We start from the raw sequence: 18,908 nt of genomic DNA on the forward strand, positions 1-18,908 counted from the left end.
AGGCATTCCATAAGTGGCTCTCACGATAGATTCATATGGTAATTTTATTTTCTTTCTAGGGAAGGGTTCCATGCCCTTCTTTAATGGAAATTGGAATCTAATATTCCCTTCCTTCATATCAATAATTGCACCAATCGTTCTAAGGAAAGGTCTACCAAGAATAATAGGACAAGAAGGATTGCAATCTATATCAAGAACGATAAAATCTATGGGCACATAATTCCTATTTGCGACAATAAGAACATCATTAATTCTTCCCATAGGTTTTTTAATAGTGGAATCCGCAAGATGCAAGTTTAGAGAGCAATCATCAAAATCACAGAAATCTAGCAAATCACACAAAGTTTTGGTAATAGTGGAAACACTAGCACCCAAATCACATAAAGCATAAAATTCATGATCCTTAATCTTAATTTTAATAGTTGGTTCCCACTCATCATAAAGTTTCCTAGGGATAGAAACTTCCAACTCAAGTTTTTCTTCATAAGATGGCATCAAGGCATCAACAATATGTTTAGTAAACGCTTTATTTTGACTATAAGCATGAGGAGAATTTAGCATAGATTGCAACAAGGAAATACAATCAATTAAAGAGCAACTTTCATAATTAAATTCCTTGAAATCTGATATAGTGGGTTTAGCAACATCTAGGGTTTTATTCTTTTCAATCCCACTTTTATCAATTTCATCATCAAGATCTAAATACTCTGAATTTTTGGAACGTCTTCTAGGTAAAGGTGGATCATATTCAGTTTCATCAAGATTCATATTGCAAAATAAAGATTTAATAGGGTACACATCAATAACTTTTAGATCTTCATCTTGATTTTCATAGGAATTGGAAGAACACGCTTTAATAAAGGCATCTTTCGTAGCAAGCATCCTAGCGGTTCTTTCCTTGAACTCATCAATGGAAATTCTCATGGCTTTGAGAGACTCATTGATATCATGCTTAGGAGGAGTAGATCTAAGTTTTAAAGAATCAACATCAAGAGAAATCCTATCAACGTTCCTAGCCAATTCATCAACTTTAAGCAATTTCTCTTCAAGCAAAGTATTGAAATTCTTTTGCGAATTCATAAACTCTTTAACAATAGTCTCAAATTCAGAGGGCATCTTATTAAAATTTCCATAAGAGTTGTTGCAGGAATTTCCATAATTATTAGAAGGATTACTAGGATAAGGCCTAGGATTAAAATTCGCTCTATATGTGTTGTTACCAAAATTATTCCTACCAACAAAATTCACATCCATGGATTCATTATTATTCTCAATCAAAGTAGACAAAGGCATATCATTAGGATCAGAAGAAACACTCTTGGTAGCAAATAATTTCATAAGTTCATCCATCTTTTCACTCAAAACATTGATTTCTTCTATCGCATGCACTTATTTATTAGTAGATCTTTCAGTGTGCCATTGAGAATAATTAACCATAATATTATCTAGGAGTTTAGTAGCATCTCCTAAAGTGATTTCCATAAAAGTGCCTCCCGCGGCCGAATCTAAAAGATTTCTAGAAGCAAAATTCAATCCGGCATAAAATTTTTGTATAATCATCCACAAGTTCAAACCATGAGTAGGACAATTACGTATCATTAATTTCATTCTCTCCCAAGCTTGTGCAACATGTTCATGATCAAGTTGCTTAAAATTCATAATATTGTTTCTAAGAGAGATGATCTTAGCGGGAGGAAAATACTTAGAGATAAAAGCATCTTTGCACTTGTTCCAAGAATCAATACTATTTTTAGGCAAAGATGAAAACCAAGCTTTAGCACGATCTCTAAGCGAAAAAGGAAATAGCTTCAATTTAACAATATCATTATCAACATCTTTCTTCTTTTGCATATCACATGGATCAATGAAACTATTTAGATGAGTAGCGGCATCTTCACTAGGAAGGCAGGCAAATTGATCTTTCATAACAAGATTCAACAAAGAGGTATTGATTTCACAAGATTTAGTATTGGCAAGAGGAGTAATCAGAGTGCTAAGGAAATCATTATTGTTGGTATTGGTATAGTCACACAATTTGGTATTATCTTGAGCCATCGCGACAAGTAAGCAATCCAACACACGAGCAAACAAAAAGCAAGCGAGAAAAAGGCAAACGGAAAAGAGAGGGCGAATAAAACGGCAAGGGTGAAATGGGGGAGAGGAAAACAAGAGGCAAATGGCAAATAATTTAATGCGAGAGATAAGGGATTGTGATGGGTACTTGGTATGTTGACTTTTGCCTAGACTCCCCGGCAACGGCGCCAGAAATTCTTCTTGCTACCTCTTGAGCACTGCGTTGGATTTCCCTGAAGAGGAGAGGATGATGCAGCAAAGTAGCGTAAGTATTTCCCTCAGTTTTTGAGAACCAAGGTATCAATCCAGTAGGAGGCCACGCGCGAGTTCCTCGTACCTACACAAAACGAATAGCTCAACGCAACCAACGCGATTAGGGGTTGTCAATCCCTTCACGGTCACTTACGAGAGTGAGATCTGATAGAGATGATAGATAATATTTTTGGTATTTTTTATATAAGATGCAAGGTAAAATAAAAAGACAAAAGTAAAAGCAAAGCAATAATAAAGTGATTGGAGATTGATATGATGAGAATAGACCCGGGGGCCATAGATTTCACTAGTGGCTTCTCTCAAGAGCATAAGTATTACTACGGTGGGTGAACAAATTACTGTTGAGCAATTGACAGAATTGAGCATAGTTATGAGAATATCTAGGTATGATCATGTATATAGGCATCACGTCCGAGACAAGTAGACCGACTCCTGCCTGCATCTACTACTATTACTCCACTCATCGACCGCTACCCAGCATGCATCTAGAGTATTAAGTTAATGAAAACAGAGTCACGCCTTAAGCAAGATGACATGATGTAGAGGGATAAATTCATGCAATATGATATAAACCCCATCTTGTTATCCTCGATGGCAACAATACAATACGTGCCTTGCTGCCCCTGCTGTCACTGGGAAAGGACACCGCAAGATTGAACCCAAAGTTAAGCACTTCTCCCATTGCAAGAAGAACCAATCTAGTAGGCCAAACCAAACTGATAATTCGAAGAGACTTGCAAAGATAACCAATCATACATAAAAGAATTCAGAGAGGATTCAAATATTGTTCATAGATAAACTTGATCATAAACCCACAATTCATCGATCTCAACAAACACACCGCAAAAACAAGATTACATCGAATAGATCTCCACGAGAGAGGGGGAGAACATTGTATTGAGATCCAAAAAGAGAGAAAAAGCCATCTAACTACTAACTATGGACCTGAAGGTCCGAGCTAAACTACTCACACTTCATCGGAGGGGCTATGGTGATGATGTAGAAGCCCTCCATGGTGGATTCCCCTTCCGACGGAGCTCTGGAATAGGCCCCAAGATGGGATCTCGTGGATACAAAAAGTTGCGGCGGTGGAATTAGGTTTTTGGCTCCGTATCTGATCGTTTGGGGGTACGTAGGTATATATAGGAGGAAGGAGTACGTCGGTGGAGCTTCGAGGGGCCCACGAGGTAGGGGGGCGCACCCTAGGGGGGGGGTGCCCTCCACCCTCGTGATCGCCTCGTGGATTTCTTGACGGAGGGTCCAAGTCTCCTGGATCTTATCTGATGAGGAAATCACGTTCCCGAAGGTTTCATTCCGTTTGGACTCCGTTTGATATTATGTTTCTTCGAAACACTGCAATAGGCAAAAAACAGCAATTCTGGGCTGGCCTCCAGTTAATAGGTTAGTCCCAAAAGTAATATAAAAGTGGAAAATAAAGGCCAATATGGTCCAAAACACTAGATAATATAGCATGGAGCAATCAAAAATTATAGATACGTTGGAGACGTATCAAGCCACCAAAAACCAATCGGGACCCTGTTCCGGCACCTTGCCGGAGGGGGGATCCCTCACCAGTGGCCATCTTCATCATCCCGACGCTCTCCATGACGAGGAGGGAGTAGTTCACCCTCGGGGCTGAGGGTATGTACCAGTAGCTATGTGTTTGATCTCTCTCTCTCTCTCTCTCTCTCTCTCTCTCTCTCTCTCTCTCTCTCGTGTTCTTGATTTGGCACGATCTTGATGTGTCACGAGCTTTGCTATTATAGTTGAATCTTATGTTGCTTCTCTCCCTCTACTCTCTTGTAATGAATTGAGTTTTCCCTTTGAAGTTATCTTATCGGGTTGAGTCTTCAAGTATTTGAGAACACTTGATGTATGCCTTGTCGTGCTTATCCGTGGTGACAATGGGATATCACGTGATTCACTTGATGTATGTTTTGGTGATCAACTTGCGGGTTCCGCCCATGAACCTATGCATAGGGGTTGGCACACGTTTTCGTCTTGACTCTCCGGTAGAAACTTTGGGGCACTCTTTGAAGTACTTTGTGTTGGTTGAATAGATGAATCTGAGATTGTGTGATGCATATCGTATAATCATACCCACGGATACTTGAGGTGACATTGGAGTATCTAGGTGACATTAGGGTTTTGGTTGATGTGTGTCTTAAGGTGTTATTTTACTACGAACTCTAGGGTTGTTTGTGACACTTATAGGAATAGCCCAATGGATTGATCGGAAAGAATAACTTTGAGGTGGTTTCGTACCCTACCATAATCTCTTCGTTTGTTCTCCCCTATTAGTGACTTTGGAGTGACTCTTTGTTGCATGTTGAGGGATAGTTATATGATCCGATTATGTTATTATTGTTGAAAGAACTTGCACTAGTGAAAGTATGAACCCTAGGCCTTGTTTCCTAGCATTGCAATACCGTTTACGCTCACTTTTACCACTTTTTACCTTGCTATTTTTATATTTTCAGATTACAAAAACCTATATCTACCATCCATATTGCACTTGTATCACCATCTCTTCGCCGAACTAGTGCACCTATACAATTTACCATTGTATTGGGTGTGTTGGGGACACAAGAGACTCTTTGTTATTTGATTGCAGGGTTGTTTGAGAGAGACCATCTTCATCCTACACCTCCCACGGATTGATAAACCTTAGGTCATCTACTTGAGGGAAATTTGCTACTGTCCTACAAACCTCTGCACTTGGAGGCCCAACAACGTCTACAAGGAGAAGGTTTTGTAGTAGACATCAAGCTCTTTTCTGGCGCTGTTGCCGGGGAGGCTAGGTAAGTGGCACTCACACCCCGTCAACTAAGCTCTTTTCGGCGCTGTTGCCGGGGAGGCTAGGTAAGCGGCACTCACACCCCGTGAACTAAGCTCTTTTCTGGCGCCGTTGCCGGGGAGGTGAGTGCTTGAAGGTATATCTTTAGATCTTGCGATCGAATCTTTTTGTTTCTTGTTTTAGCACTAGTTTAGTTTATAAAAGAAAACTACCAAAAAATGGAATTGAGTTTGTCTCATACGCTTCATCTTTTTAATATCTTTCGTGAGTATGATAGAAAGGAAAATTGTGCCAAAGTACTAGAAGAAGAATTACATAGAATGTTTCGCACTAAATCTTTGAATGATGAGCATGATTGCAATGTTGTTAGTATGAACTCCTTGAAAATCCATGGTACTAATGATGATTGCACTAGTTATGATGAAAATGTCTCCTATAAACATGTCAATTTTTATGGAGTGCATTGGGTTTGCAAGTACACACCAAATAGGGAAGATAGATATTGCAAGAGGCATAAGTATTTAGAAACTAAATGGTTGTAAGAAAGGCTAAATGTGAGTGCTGAAAATTTAAAATATCTTTACCGTACTTGTGAACTTTGCAATGAACATGGTCATTTAAATATCAAATGCAAATTGTTTCATGATCGAATCGTGTCCAAAAATTGTGATGACTTGATTTCCCTTGCACATCATAATGAAATTAGTTTGCTTTTGGGTTATGAAGAAATGAAACGTCAAACTAAGCATATTCCAGAATATAACCTTGAGAAATTCCTCGATATTGATCTAGAAGAGATTTATATGTATTGTGCGGTGAATTGCATTGAAAATCCTTATATTGCCAATTACATAAAGAGAAGAAAACAAATAGAAGATGAAGAGAATACTAACGAAAGGGAAGAGACTTCCCAATATCCTCCTATTATTTCTTATGATGAATCAGGTAACGAGGAGGAGCCTTCTATTCAACCAATCTCATTAATAAGGAGCTCCAAAAAGAGGATTGAACCCACACATGATGTGGTGAAGAAGAAGAAAAGAAAAAGGAAGAGAGGTAAAAAGGTATCTCTCCCAAATAATGTTGCTCCTATTATTGTTGTGCCTCATGAAAATGAATCAAAAATAATTGTGGAAGATGATGCACTTGATGATGATCTCGTTATGCCTATTGCTTGTTGTTATGATTATGATTGAGAAGATAATGATACTTCTTATGATCTTGAAAATCTTTTTGGCACTTGCTTGGAAGAATATGATAATTGCTATACTATTGGTGCTATCCATACTATTAATGATGAGAGTGATTATGCTTATGATATGAAAATGCCCAAGCTTGGGGAAGCTATGTTTGATGAAGATGATGTCTTTGAGAATATATTTCCTGCAATTAATGTTTGTCCCAAGATTGGGGATTCTATGTCTAATGAAGATGATACTTTTAGCCTCTCAAGTTTTGATATGCAAAGTTGTTATGATGATAGCATGCCTTTTACCTATGATGATTATATTTATGAAAGTGGGTTTGGAAGAGTGTCAACTTTAGGAAGTAGTGATCCCACTATTTTGGAGGATGTTGAATCTTATAATATTTATGAAAGTGGATTTGGAGAGGTCATGATTTTATTTAGTGATGTATCCATTGTTTCGGAAGAGGTTTCAATTGATTATGATGAGAACAAAGTTGCTACTTATGATGATTATTGTGATGAAACTTATGCTATAAAAAGTAGTGATGATTATATTTATAAAACTTGTCATGATTATGATTACCCTTTTTCTGAACATTACTCTTTTAATGTGGAAACAATTTGTAGTATTCAAGTCTCTTATGATACTCCCACTATTCCGAATGAGAAGAATTTTGCTTATGTGGAGAGTAATAAAATTCCTATGCAAGTAGATCATGAAAATAATGCTTTAGGTGCTGGTTATATTGTTGAATTCATTCATGATGATACTGAAAATTATTATGAGATAGGATCATATGCTTCTACATATTGCAATAATATCAAGTTTCCTCTCTATGTGCTTAAAATCTTGAAGTTATGCTTGTTTTAACTTCCTATGCAAGTTGATTCTTGTTCCCATAAGTTGTTTGCTCACAAAATCCTATGCATAGGAAGTGGGTTAGACTTAAATGTGCTAGTCATATTCTTCATGATGCTCTCTTTATGTTTCAATTCCTATCTTTTATGTGAGCATCATTGAAATCATCATGCCTAGCTAGGGGCGTTAAACGATAGCGCTTGTTGGGAGGCAACCCAATTTTATTTTAGCTTATTGCTTTTTGGTTATGTTTAGGAATAAATAATGCATCTAGCTTCTGTTTAGATGTGTTTTTATGTTTTAATTAGTGTTTGTGCCAAGTAGAACCTTTGGGAAGACTTGGGTGAAGTCTTTATGATCATACTGTAAAAAACAGAAACTTTAGCGCTCACGAGATTAGCTTCAACTTTTTACTGGAGAGTTCTATTTAGTTGATTCTTTTTTCTGATGATTACTATAAAAATTCCTCAGGTCCACCAATTTTTTTAGAATTTTTGCAGTTCCATAAGTATACGTTTGATACAGATTACTACAGACTATTCTGTTTTTGACAGATTCTGTTTTCATTGTGTTGCTTGCTTATTTTGATGAATCAATGGCTAGTAAAATAGTTTATAAACCATAGAGAAGTTGGAATACAGTAGGTTTAACACCAATATAAATAAAGAATGAGTTCATTACAGTACTTTGAAGTGGTGTTTTGTTTTCTTTCGCTAACGGAGCTCACGAGATTTTCTGTTAAGTTTTGTGTTGTGAAGTTTTCAAGTTTTGGGTAAAGATTCGATGGACTATGGAATAAGGAGTGGCAAGAGCCTAAGCTTGGGGATGCCCAAGGCACCCAAAGGTAATATTCAAGGATAACCAAGCATCTAAGCTTGGGGATGCCCCGGAAGGCATCCCCTCTTTCGTCTACGTTCATCGGTAACTTTACTTGGAGCTATATTTTTATTCACCACATGATATGTGTTTTTCTTGGAGCGTCATTTTATTTTCTTTAGTTGTGCTTGCTGTTTGAATAAAGTACCAAGATATGAAATTCTTAAATGTTAGAGAGTCTTCACATAGTTGCATAATTATTCGACTACTCATTGATCTTCACTTATATCTTTCGGAGTAGTTTGTCATTTGCTCTAGTACTTCACTTATATCTTTTAGAGCACAATGGTGGATTTATTTTGAAGAAATAGATGAACTCTCATGCTTCACTTATATTATTTTGGGAGTCTTAAACAACATGGTAGTTTGCTTTAATAGGCATACAAGATTAGTAAAAGAAAAATTCTTATGAGTGTGTTGAATACTATGAGAAGTTTGATGCTTGATAATTGTTTTGAGATATGAAGATGGTGATATTAGAGTCATGCTAGTTGAGTAGTTGTGAATTTGAGAAATACTTGTTCTAAAGTTTGTGATTCCCATAGCATGCACGTATGGTGAACCGTTATGTGATGAAGTTGGAGCATGATTTATTTATTGATTGTCTTCCTTATGAGTGGCGGTCGGGGACGAGCGATGGTCTTTTCCTACCAATCTATCCCCCTAGGACCATGCGCGTAATAATTTGCTTTAATAACTTGTAGATTTTTGCAATAAGTATATGAGTTCTTTATGACTAATGTTGAGACCATGGATTATACGCACTCTCACCCTTCCACCATTGCTAGCCTCTCTAATACCGCGCACATTTTGCCGGTATCATACACCCACCATATACCTTCCTCAAAACAGCCACCGTACCTACCTATCATGGCATTTACATAGCCATTCCAAAATATATTGCCATGCAACATTCCACCGTTCCGTTTATTATGACACGCTCCATCATTGCCATATTGCTTAGCATGATCATGTAGTTGACATCATATTTGTGGCAAAGCCACCATTCATAATTGTTTCATACATGTCACTCTTGAATCATTGCATATCCCGGTACACCGCCGGAGGCATTCATATAGAGTCATATCTTGTTCTAAGTATCGAGTTGTAATTGTTGAGTTGTAAGAAAATAAAATTGTGATGATCATCATTATTAGAGAATTGTCCCAGTGAGGAAAGGATGATGGAGACTATGATTCCCCCACAAGTCGGGATGAGACTCCGGACGAAAAAAAGAGGCCATAAAAAGGGAAAAAAGGCCCAAAAAAGGCCATAAAAAAGAGAAGGCCCAAAAAAATGAGAGAAAAAGAGAGAGGTGACAATGCTACTATCCTTTGCCACACTTGTGCTTCAAAGTAGCACCATAAAATTCACGATAGAGAGTCTCTTGTTTTGTCACTTACATATACTAGTGGGAATTTTCATGGCTTGAGCAAGCAAGTTGGATGCACACCCACTTAGTTTCTTTTGTTGAGCTTTCATACATTTATAGCTCTAGTGCATCCGTTGCATGGCAATCCCTACTCCTTGCATTAACATCAATCGATGGGCATCTCAATAGCTCATTGATTAGCCTCGTTGATGTGAGACTTTCTCCTTTTTGTCTTCTCCACATAAAGCCCATCATCATATTCTATTCCACCCATAGTGCTATGTCCATGGCTCGCGCTCATATATTGCGTGAAATTTTATAGGTTTGAGATTACTAAAGTATGAAACAATTTCTTGGCTTGTCATCGGGGTTGTGCATGATGAGAGCATTCTTGTGTGACGAAAATGGAGCATGACTAAACTATATGATTTTGTAGGGATGAACTTTCTTTGGCCATGTTATTTTGAGAAGACATAATTGCTTAGTTAGTATGCTTGAAGTATTATTATTTTTATGTCAATATGAACTTTTGTCTTGAATCTTTCGGATCTGAATATTCATACCACGATTAAGAAGAATTACATTGAAATTATGCCAAGTAGCACTACGCATCAAAAAATTCTGTTTTTATCATTTACCGACTCGAGGACGAGCAGGAATTAAGCTTGGGGATGCTTGATACGTCTCCAACGTATCTATAATTTTTGATTGCTCCATGCTATATTATCTACTGTTTTGGACAATATTGGGCTTTGTTATCCACTTTTATATTATTTTTGGGACTAACCTATTAACCGGAGGCCCAGCCCAGAATTGCCGTTTTTTGCCTATTTCAGAGTTTCGAAGAAAAGGAATATCAAACGGAGTCCAATTGACCTGAAACTCCACGGAACTTATTTTTGGACGAGAAGAAGCCCACGGAGTACCGGAGTTGCACCAGGGGAGTCCCGGGCTGCCCACGAGGGTGGGGGGCGCGCCCACCCCCCTAGGGCGCGCCTCCTGACTTGTGGACAGCCCGGACGTCCACCGACGTACTTATTCCTCCTATATATACCCAAATACCCTAAAAACTTCAAAGAATAGAATAGATCTGGAGTTCTGCCGCCGCAAGCCTCTGTAGCCACCAAAAACCAATCGGGGCCCTGTTCCGGCACCCTACCGGAGGGGGGATCCCTCACCGGTGGCCATCTTCATCATCCCGATGCTCGCCATGATGAGGAGGGAGTAGTTCACCCTCGGGGATGAGGGTATGTACTAGTAGCTATGTGTTTGATCTCTTTCTCTCTCTCGTGTTCTTTATTTGGCACGATCTTGATGTATCGCGAGCTTTGCTATTATAGTTGGATCTTATGTTGCTTCTCCCCCTCTACTCTCTTGTAATGAATTGAGTTTTCCCTTTGAAGTTATCTTATCGGATTGAGTCTTTAAGGATTTGAGAACACTTGATGTATGTATTGCCGTGCTTATCTGTGGTAACAATGGGATATCACGTGATTCACTTGATGTATGTTTTGGTGATCAACTTGCAGGTTCCGCCCATGAACCTATGCATAGGGGTTGGCACACGTTTTCTTCTTGACTCTCGGGTAGAAACTTTGGGGCACTCTTTGAAGTACTTTGTGTTGGTTGAATAGATGAATCTGAGATTGTGTGCTGGATATCGTATAATCATACCCACGGATACTTGAGGTGACATTGGAGTATCTAGGTGACATTAGGGTTTTGGTTGATGTGTGTCTTAAGGTGTTATTTTACTACGAACTCTAGGGTTGTTTGTGACACTTATAGGAATAGCCCAATGGATTGATCGGAAAGAATAACTTTGAGGTGGTTTCATACCCTACCATAATCTCTTCGTTTGTTCTCCGCTATTAGTGACTTTGGAGTGACTCTTTGTTGCATGTTGAGGGATAGTTATATGATCCGATTATGTTACTATTGTTGAGAGAACTTGCACTAGTGAAAGTATGAACCCTAGGCCTTGTTTCCTAGCATTGCAATACCATTTAAGCTCACTTTTACCACTTGTTACCTTGCTGTTTTTATATTTCCAGATTACAAAAACCTATATCTACCATCCATATTGCACTTGTATCACCATCTCTTCACCGAACTAGTGCACCTATACAATTTACCATTGTATTGGGTGTGTTGGGGACACAAGAGACTCTTTGTTATTTGGTTGCAGGGTTGTTTGAGAGAGACCATCTTCATCCCACACCTCCCACGGATTGATAAACCTTAGGTCATCTACTTGAGGGAAATTTGCTACCGTCCTACAAACCTCTGCACTTGGAGGCCCAACAACGTCTACAAGGAGAAGGTTGTGTAGTAGACATCAGTGGGTGAACAAACTACTGTTGAGCAATTGATAGAATTGATCATAGTTATGAGAATATCTAGGTATGATCATGTATATAGGCATCACGTCCGAAACAAGTAGACCGACTCCTGCCTGCATCTACTACTATTACTCCACACATCGACCGCTATCCAACATGCATCTAGAGTATTAAGTTCATAAGAACAGAGTAACGCTTTAAGTAAGATGACATGATGTAGAGTGATAAACTCATGCAATATGATATAAACCCCATCTTGTTATCCTCGATGGCAACAATACAATACGTGCCTTGCTGCCCCTACTGTCACTGGGAAAGGACATCGCAAGATTGAACCCAAAGCTAAGCACTTCTCCCATTGCAAGAAAGACAAATCTAGTAGGCCAAACTAAACTGATAATTCGAAGAGACTTGCAAAGATAACCAATCATACATAAAAGAATTCAGAGAAGATTCAAATATTGTTCATAGATAAACTTGATCATAAACCCACAATTCATCGATCTCAACAAACACACCGCAAAAGAAGATAACATCGAATAGATCTCCACAATAGAGGGGGAGAACATTGTATTGAGATCCAAAAAGAGAGAAGAAGCCATCTAGCTAATAACTATGGACCCGAAGGTCTGAGGTAAACTACTCACACATCATCGGAGAGGCTATGGTGTTGATGTAGAAGCCCTCCGTGATCGATGCCCCCTCCGGCGGAGCTCCGAAAAAGGCCCCAAGATGGGATCTCACGGTACAGAAGGTTGCGGCTGTGGAATTAGGTTTTTGGCTCCGTATCTGGTAGTTTGGGGGTATGTAGGTATATATAGGAGGAAGAAGTACGTAGGTGGAGCAACATGGGGCTCACGAGGGTGGAGGGCGTGCCCTGGGGGGCAGGCGTGCCCCCTACCTTGTGCCTTCCTGGTTGATGTCTGGACGTAGGGTCCAAGTCCTCTGGATCACGTTCGTTCCAAAAATCATGTTCCCGAAGGTTTCATTCCGTTTGGACTCCGTTTGGTATTCTTTTTCTGCGAAACTCAGAAATAGGCAAAACACAGCAATTCTGGGCTGGGCCTCCAGTTAATAGGTTAGTCCCAAAAATAATATAGAAGTGTATAATAAAGCCCATTAATGTCCAAAACATAATATAATATAGCATGGAATAATAAAAAATTATAGATACGTTGGAGACGTATCAAGCATCCCCAAGCTTAATTCCTGCTTGTCCTCGAGTCGGTAAATGATAAAAACAGAATTTTTGATGTGGAATGCTACTTGGCATAATTTCAATGTAATTCTTCTTAATTGTGGTATGAATATTGAGATCCAAAAGATTCAAGATAAAAGTTCAATATTGACATAAAAATAATAATACTTCAAGCATACTAATTAAGCAATTATGTCCTCTCAAAATAACATGGCCAAAGAAAGTTCATCCCTACAAAATCATATAGTTTAGTCATGCTCCATTTTCATCACACAAGAATGCTCTCATCATGCACAACCCCGATGACAAGCCAAGCAATTGTTTCATACTTTAGTAATCTCAAACTTTTTCAACCTTCACGCAATACATGAGCGTGAGCCATGGATATAGCACTATGGGTGGAATATAATATAATGATGGGGGTTATGTGGAGAAGACAAAAATGGAGAAAGTCTCACATCAACGCGGCTAATCAATGAGCTATGGAGATGCCCATCGATTGATGTTAATGCAAGGAGTAGGGATTGCCATGCAACGGATGCACTAGAGCTATAAATGTATGAAAGCTCAACAAAAGAAACTAAGTGGGTGTGCATCCAACTTGCTTGCTCATGAAGACCTAGGGCATTTGAGGAAGCCCATTGTTGGAATATACAAGCCAAGTTCTATAATGAAAAATTCCCACTAGTATATGAAAGTGACAAAACAAGAGACTCTCTATCATGAAGATTATGGTGCTACTTTGAAGCACAAGTGTGGTAAAAGGATAGTAACATTGTCCCTTCTCTCTTTTTCTCTCATTTTTTTGGGCCTTCTTCTTTTTTTATGGCCTTTCTCTTTTTTTTTTAAATTTTTTTCTCACTTGGGACAATGCTCTAAAAATGATGATCATCACACTTCTATTTATTTACAACTCAATGATTACAACTCAATGCTAGAACAAAGTATGACACTATATGAATGCCTCCGACGGTGTACTGGGATATGCAATGAATCAAGAGTGACATGTATGAAAGAATTATGAATGGTGGCTTTGCCACAAATACTATGTCAACTACATGATCATGCAAATATGACAATGATGAACGTGTCATGATAAATGGAATGGTGGAAAGTTGCGTGGCAATATATCTCGGAATGGCTATGGAAATGCCATAATAGGTAGGTATGGTGGCTGTTTTGAGGAAGATATAAGGAGGTTTATGTGTGCAAGAGCGTATCATATCATGGGGTTTGGATGCACCGGCGAAGTTTGCACCAACTCTCAATGTGAGAAAGGGCAGTGCACGGTACCGAAGAGGCTAGCAATGATGGAAATGTGAGAGTGCGCATAATCCATGGACTCAACACTAGTCATAAAGAACTCACATACTTATTGCAAAAATCTATAAGTCATCAAAACCAAGCACTACGCGCATGCTCCTAGGGGGATAGATTGGTAGGAAAAGACCATCGCTCGTCCCCGACCGCCACACGTAAGGAGGACAATCAAAGAACACCTCATGTTTCAAATTTGTTACATAATGTTTACCATACGTGCATGCTACTGGACTTACAAACTTCAACGCAAGTATTTCTCAAATTCACAACTACTCAACTAGCACAACTTTAATATCACTACCTCCATATCTCAAAACAATCATCAAGCATCAAACTTCTCTTAGTATTCAACACACTCATAAGAAAGTTTTTACTAGTCTTGAATACCTAGCATATTAGGATTAAGCAAATTACCATGCTGTTTAAGACTCTCAAAATAATATAAGTGAAGCATGAGAGAATAATAGTTTCTATTAGACTAATCCACCACCGTGCTCTAAAATATATAAGTGAAGCACTAGAGCAAAAACTATATAGCTCAAAAGATATAAGTGAAGCACATAGAGTATTCTAATAAATTTCGAATCATGTGTCTCTCTCTCAAAAGGTGTGTACATCAAAGATGATTGTGGTAAACTAAAAAGCAAAGACTCAAATCATACAAGACTCTCCAAGCAAAACACATATCATGTGGTGAATAAAAATATAGCTCCAAGTAAGTTACCGATGGAAGTAGACAGAATAGCCTCCTAAGGTTGAGGTGTTCTTGTGGCTAGGGTAGGCTCTCGATCGGGTTGGATCAAGCTAAGATGAGATGCCTCTACTATGGTGGCTAGCTCTACTTATATAGGCCCTGGTCCTCTTCCCAAATATCGAGCGGGAAGGGAACCAACAACGGCGGGCAAATTTGAAGGGGGACAGCTAGTACAAGCTATCCTGACAAAAGTGGTCTTCGCCTGCGGAAAGCTCTGGTGGTGACACCGTCTTGGGCTCCATGATGACCTCCGCCTTGCCGTCCTCCTGGTCTTGGTCTCGTTGCACCAATATAGCAACCTTTGCCTGATGCCTCGGTACTCCTCGCCTGCGCTGGCCTCCTTAGCACCAAAGAGGAAACAAGGACGCTGCGCGCTGGCGCCCGCCTGGTGTCGTTCGCCATGGCTCACGTCACGAGGGCCTCATGAGGTTTTGCCCCGCCTTGATATCTCCTCTCCTCGTGAGCCTGCCTGGCTAGGCCACTCTAGAGGAGGTCTTGCGTCGTCCGCCTCGCGAGGCTTGGACCCTCGCGAGGGTCTTGGATGCCTTGTTGATGAAGATGGGCCATACGACCTGCTTGCTTAGCCACGCCGTGGGCCGCAGGCAGGCAAGTCTAGGGACCCCCATTTCCAGAACGCCGACAGTAGCCCCTGGGCCCAAGGTGCGCTCGGGCTTGGCTTCGCGGCGAAGCCAAGGGTCAAGTTCGGAGCACCGCGGGCCCCAAAAGCCTGCGGCCTTGGTTGACGCGTGGCGGTTGGTTGGACATGGGCATCTCCGCTTCCCCACGCTGCCTCGGCAACTGCTTGCGCTGACAAAAGGCTGGTGCGGGCTGCCCTTGCCTTCATTGCTTCTTCATTGTCTCGCCTCAGATCCCCTTTCTCGCTCCTTGTTGCCGCTACCTCCAGATCTGCTCCAACCTTGTTCTGCATCTACAACCCATGGCGCCACGCAAGGTCAAGACCTCCTCGGCGCTGGCTTGGTATGAGCCCTCTCTTGAAGCGCCCACCATCACGGAGAAGAGCCTCGCCTCCGTGCGTCTACTGACGGCGGGGGAGAGCAATGAGTGGGGGAAGACAGAACTCCGGCTCGCTTCCGACGAGCCGGAGCCTGAGGGGAGCACCTTCTTCCCTTTCTTCTCGAGCAGCATCACCATTGGGTTGGTCCCTCCTTTCTTCGATTTCTTTTATGAAGTCCTCGACCACTACGGTCTGCAGGCATTGCCTCTCCATCCCAATTCTGTCCTCCTCATGTCCATCTTCGCCTACTACTATGAGGCGTACCTGGGCGTGATGCCGTCTGTGGCGTTAGTGCGCCATTTCTTCATCCTCCGTGTCAGCAAGGGTCACATCTCCGGATGCGCTAACTTCGTCGCAGCCAGCAAGGCCAACTTGATCTCGAGCACCAGGAAGAGGGCCGACAACATTCGGTCCAAATGGGTCATGATGGATGCCAAGTGCGCCGACCCGCGTTTGGCGTTGCCAACAGCGGCGCTCTCCTCCAACGGGGAATGGCCCAAGGCGGAGCTTGCCGATGAGCGTGCATCACTAGTGTTGGGGCAGATGGTGACTGACCTGAAGCCGGGCAATCCGAGGGCGGCCAAGGTAACGGGGGCGATGCTCCTGAGGGATTTCCTGATGCTGCGGGTTGCCCCACTCCAGGCGCGCGCGCCCCCTGTGGGAGCTTGAAGAAGAGGGCAACGAGACCCGCCTGAGGCCGGGGGACCTGCCTGGCGATGAATTGGATGCCGTCCTGCGCCTCATAGTTGGGGACAACCAGGAGTACCCGCCTAGCGCCTTCGTTCCCTTGTTCCAACGCAGGTACCGGGAGGAATTCATCGCCTCCAGGCCGACCTTTGACGCACGTGGGCTGGTGCCGCCGATGCTTCCGGGAGCTCCTACGGCACAGAAACCGGTGGAGGTGTCTTCTGGCGAGTCTCGCGGAGAGGAGGAAGAGGAGGTGGACTCGGAGAAGACTCTGGAAGAGGTGGGGGAGACTTCCCCTCTGAGCAAGGCCGAGACTCTCCGCGCCCTTCCTGATGATGCCGAGGCCGACGCCTACCAAGGGGAGAGAGAGCAACCCCTCGTCCCAACGAGGGGTAGGTCATCGCTGGTGGCTCGTGAAGCCGCCTCCGTCCTGACGCCTCCTGGGTCCGGCTCCGGTTTTGCCTCCGCACCGCCTGGCGCCGTCGGAGCCTGAACGCCTGCACCTCAGGCCCCGAAGCTGTCAGGCTTCAAGCTTCCCAAGCGGAAGTATGTTGTGGTGGATCAGTAAGTGTCTTAAGCTTCGCCTTGTCCTTGTTTGTACTCGTCATTTCCTGATGCTCGCCCTTGGTTGGTCAGGCCGACATCTTCGACAAAGAAGAGGAAAGAGGATACGGCGGCCATGCCTCCCTTCGCGGAGAAAGGAGGCAACAGTGCCCGCATCTCCCCAGTTCGAGCGTCCTCGCGAGGCCAAGAGGAGCATCGCCGCGTGGAATCAGCCCCCATGGCCCCGCTGGCTCCGGAGGTGCCGGCACTTGGCGCGGCTGATGAGGTCCCAGCTGCTCCGGAACCAGTGATTTCCCAGGTCCTGGTGACGAAGTCGCCTCCTCCCACTGCTGTGCCTCCACTCCAAGGTTCTTCTGCTCCTGCTGTTGTTTTGGAATGCGCTCTTTCGGAGATGACCTAGCTGCAGGCGGATCTCCTGAGCGTGGACCCATGCCTTGTGGCCGGGCGCGTGGGGCTGGCCTCAGGCTGGCCCCACTCCGACTTGGCTGTTCACGCGGCGCTGGGCCAGGCCGCTGCGGCTTCTGAGAAGGAGAAGCAGAGTGCCGCCGTCGCCGCAGCCGATCATGAGGCGGCGCTGAAAGATGCCAAGGCTGCCCGTGACCGATGCCAGGCGCTGGAGGACGAGTTGCAGAGCCTGCGCGACAAGCACGCCGAAGAAGCATGCCGCCGCCAAGCGAAGGAGGAAGAGGTGAAGGCCCGGGAGGATGCCGTGAAGAACCATGATGCCGAGCTGGCGGAGTTGTAGAAGACACAAGCCGCCGAGCGGAGCCGGTTGGAAGGGCTGGAGCGGAAGGCGAAGGCGAGGGAGGTCGATCTTGATGCCAAGGCGCGTGTCCTGGCCGAATATCGCGCGGCCTTCGCCGACCTCGAGGAGAGGTCTCGCAAGGCGCTGAAGACGCTTTATGAGCACGGCCTGGAGAAGTCGCTGGCCACTGATGAGGACGGCCCCGCCCGGCTGCTTCCTCTCTTGGTGAAGGCGCTTGAGGAGGTCGTTGATGGCCTCGGTCCCATGGCGGAGGCAGAAGCTCGTGTCCTGCCTTCGGCTGCACTGACTCGCGTCTTCAGCCATCTGCACCTTCGTGACACTACAAAAAAAGACACATCCGTGACATTTTGGGCCAAACGAATTTTTTTTCTGTCATACATATGACACTTCTATGACGATAATTGTGACAAAACCCGGTATCATCATAGATGTGCTGGGCTCCTACTTCTATGACAAAAAAATCATGACAGAAAATGGGCTTTTTGTCCTGGGCGGGCCGGAGACGCAGCTGCATGACATTCTTTGGGCCGTCCATGACGGAAAAAACCATGGTAGAAGCGAGGGGGAGGAAAATTTCGGGGAGTTCCCAGTTACGGTGGGAGGTCGGGGGCCGAGCGATGCGTGTTTCTCTCGTACACGTACGCGCGTGTGTGCGAGGCGTTGGCTCTAACTGAACCCGAGCGAGGCGTTGGGCTCTAACTGAACCCGAGCGATTGCACTGCAGGCTACGCGTTACTGAACCCGAGCGATCGATCGATGGCTGTTAACTGAACCCGATCGAGCTATTCCTTCGCTACTGCTGCTAACTGAAGCCGATCGATTG

This window comes from Triticum dicoccoides, chromosome 5A (genome assembly GCF_002162155.2).
Source record: "Triticum dicoccoides isolate Atlit2015 ecotype Zavitan chromosome 5A, WEW_v2.0, whole genome shotgun sequence".
NCBI classification, from domain to species: Eukaryota; Viridiplantae; Streptophyta; class Magnoliopsida; order Poales; family Poaceae; genus Triticum; species Triticum dicoccoides.